Source organism: Amblyomma americanum, chromosome 9, assembly GCF_052857255.1.
Source record: "Amblyomma americanum isolate KBUSLIRL-KWMA chromosome 9, ASM5285725v1, whole genome shotgun sequence".
Taxonomy (NCBI): domain Eukaryota; kingdom Metazoa; phylum Arthropoda; class Arachnida; order Ixodida; family Ixodidae; genus Amblyomma; species Amblyomma americanum.
The window spans coordinates 108,346,775-108,350,212 of NC_135505.1; the positions used below are offsets into that span (position 1 = coordinate 108,346,775).

General features: G+C 46.1%; 1 non-coding gene across 1 annotated transcript; it reads left to right on the forward strand.

The window, feature by feature from the left end:
• The first annotated feature begins 2,377 nt into the window (after window positions 1-2,377).
• On the forward strand, window positions 2,378-2,451 carry TRNAT-UGU (transfer RNA threonine (anticodon UGU)). The gene has a single exon. It is a non-coding gene; the product is annotated as a tRNA-Thr (tRNA).
• Window positions 2,452-3,438: the final 987 nt, after the last annotated feature.

The window sequence follows — 3,438 nt, forward strand, 5'->3', positions numbered from 1 at the left end:
GGTTGTGGTGTTCTCAGGTGTAGCTTTTTCCGTGTTGCGTGTTGGCAACCTGTTGAACTCATTCTGTGCAAACAGCATTGTGTGCCCCCCTGGCGGAGGGTATATAAGCCGCTTACCTAAATTAAACGCTCTCTGGTTTTGTTCGCCATTACTGGATGTTGGTTTCCCGGTGTCTTCTCTTATTTTTGCGCCCTTTTCCTTCGGGCCGCGATACAACATAAAATGCGGACGCGATAAAATTGTGTAAGGCAAACACGCACTGCCAGCATCGCCCTGAAGCTTCGTCAACCTCAAGAATGTGGTTGCCGAAGGAATGGAAGGACGCCGAGGTCCGCTTTATTCCAAAGCCCGGCAAAGCCCTCGCGATAGACAACATGCGGTCCATCTTCTTCACGTCCTGCGTGGGGAAAGTGATGGAGCGCATGGTCCTTCGCCGGCTGCAGAAGCAACTCGAAGAAACGGATCAGATGCCGGGGATGATGTACGGCTTCAGGCAACATCTCAGCGCCCAAGACGTGATGATCCAACTCCAAGAACTGGTCGTCAAGCCGGCAACGAGGCACACGCCGCGCGGGATACTCGCCTTCGTCCTGAAGGGAGCGTTTGACGTGTCCCACGCGAGTGCTGCAGAGTCTGAAAAAGACTAGGTGTGGCCGAAAGACATTCGGCTGCATAAAAGATTTTCTGTCAAACTGAACGGCGACCACCAGGATAGGGTGAAGTCGGACCATGTCGAGCTCGGCGATAGGGGCGTGAAGGACTGCTAGTCCGGTGTTCCTTCCATCTGTGTCTTTTCACTCTGTTCACAATGAAACCCTGGCATGGATTCAAGTGGACAAAGAGGCTCCCACTCAGCATATTTCAACTGTACTGCATTGGGCAGTGGAGTTGAAATACTTTCGAAACCGAATTTTCGGTTCATCATGATTACACTGAATAACTGCGCAAAAAAGACAGGACAAGAGAGAACCACATGACACCAGCGACTTCTTTTTCCCGTCCTCTTTGTGCAGTTTTTCATTGTTCCCATAATGTCGTACCAACTAGCCCCTCACCGCACTCTTCTAGGTTTCATCATGATTGCCTGCATTAGGTACTGTGAAGAACAAAGGACTCTCCCAGTGATCTGCAATTATCCATGCACCAGGCGCAGCCAACAATCCCAGCTTATTTGCTAACATCTGCATATGAGTTTCGGGTGTCTCCTGCTAGTTTAAATAATTTGAAATGTAATATGTTAACTAAACGGACTAACAGTTCTCTATTCTTTGGATTGTATGTCCCACCCTAATCCACATTTTTTCTCAATTTTTTCTAATTTGCAGTTTATCATTAGCTTAATATTTTACTCTAATCCACACTGCTGCCTCTCAAGACTTTGACTCTCTCGGTATCTCAGTCTACAGCTGAATCCGAGGCCATCATTGTCCACCCTTGTCATGCTGCTCAAAACGACTTTCCCAACCTCCATCTTCACAGCGCCTCCATTCCCTGGCATAGCAAAGTCCAGTACCAAGGCCTACTCGTAGACTCCAAACTAAAATGTGAGACTACCCCCTCTTCATCTACTGCTGAATTCCGCCAAGCAACCCGTGCGCTCTAACAGCTCCTTGCATGAGGCAACGGATGCACAGCCACCTGGTCTCTCTGCATCCTTCCTTTACGACACTCGTAGATTCATCTGCAAACATCTCTCCCTCTCCCATCCTGATCCCAGCATAGCCTTTTCTTTTTCCCACCTCATTACAGAACGTGGTGTGAAAGGACACCTCCGCTCGCTTCTTTCTCCGCCTCTGCATTGGTTGTTTGGCTGCATCTACACCGCTGAATGAATGTTCGGCCGGGGCTGTGCAACCAGCCCAACCAGCAGAGACATTAGAACACATCTTTTATAGTAAGAGAGTTATTACTCATTGGAATCCACCCAAGCGCAGCCATACGGCTACAAAGGAGATCTATACAGCTTTCTCAGAAACTTCGTAGTTAAAGAAAAATTCGTCCTGGTCCGGGGTTCGAACCCGGTACCACCGCTTCACCGGAGCAGTCGCTCTGCCAACTGAGCTAACCGGGACGGCAAACTTATGGTAGGGCGAGAGCAAATTGATCAATAACTAGAAGTGGGAACAGTGATCGTCAAATGTCTAGGAGAATCCCCCAAGGTGGAGTAGATTTGTAATAAGGGTGTAATTAATTACTCATCGGCATCCACCCGAGCACAGCCATACGGCTATAAAAGGAAAGCTCTACAGTCAATGAGTAATTACTCCCTTGTTACAAATCTACTCCACCTTGGGGGATTCCCCTAAATATTTGACCTTCACTGTTCTCACTTCCGAGTTACTGATCAATTCGCTTTTGGCCTACCATAAGCTTGCCGTCCCAGTTAGCTTAGTTGGTAGAGCGACTGCTCCTGTGAAGCAGTGGTCCCGGGTTCGAACCCCGGACCGGGAAGACCCTTTCTTTAACTACGAAGTTTCTGAGAAAGTTGTATACAGCTAGCTTTCCTTTGTAGCCGTATGGCTTCGCTTAGGTGGATGCCAATGCCCTTATTATTAGTAGTAGAACGAAGTAGAATGTTCTTGCGGGCTAGTTGGCTCATTGCAGAAAGAAGGATTAGTACTGCGCGAATTGGACACGACAGGAGAACAGGAACAAACACGACAACACAGGCGAAGACTTCCAACTGTTTATTCGAAACCGAAAGGCAAATGCTATATAAGGGATGAGCCTTACCACATAACCATCATTGTCATTCACACATGTCCTGAGTAAAATCTAGACCACATTAATGAAATTGTTGAAGTCATCTGGCACATCATTGTAAGAACTGTAAAGGAAAGGGCAAAGGCAAGAATAAACTACCTTTCAATTCAGTTTTGCACAACACTTTTTGTTTAAATCGAAAGATAAGACGGAAAAGGAGGTGGTTGAAGCCTATCACATCATAAAAAATGGGGCAGAATGTGTCAGCACTCTGCCTATTCTACTTTCAGTGAGTGAAATCGCGTTTTTAGAAGGCCAGATATAATTGTTTTATTTGCCCTAATTTTATTCCTGGACGCATGTACATTAAGGCCAAAAATGTAGTTTTTCAGATTTTATGCTCACCTTCACACTTGTTTTTTGTCGCCGGCCATGTCGTGCTTGTTTTTCCACACCTCATTCCACTCTTTTACCTGCTTTTATTCGTCAACTTTACAAGTGTTCTTTGTTGTTTCCATGCTCTCATGCAGGTTTTTCTATATGTCACACCATGATTTTGTCTCGTTTTCATAGTTTTTACTCTTGTTGTCTGTTGGATCACCTGCATTCTCATTTCGCGTATTTTTCACCGTTTTTACTCAAGTTTATTGTCAGGTTCCTTACTTTTTTCATTTTCTTGACATCGAGTGTCTGCGGGCATGCTGACAGAGTACTTTGTGTCGTTTATTGGCCCTG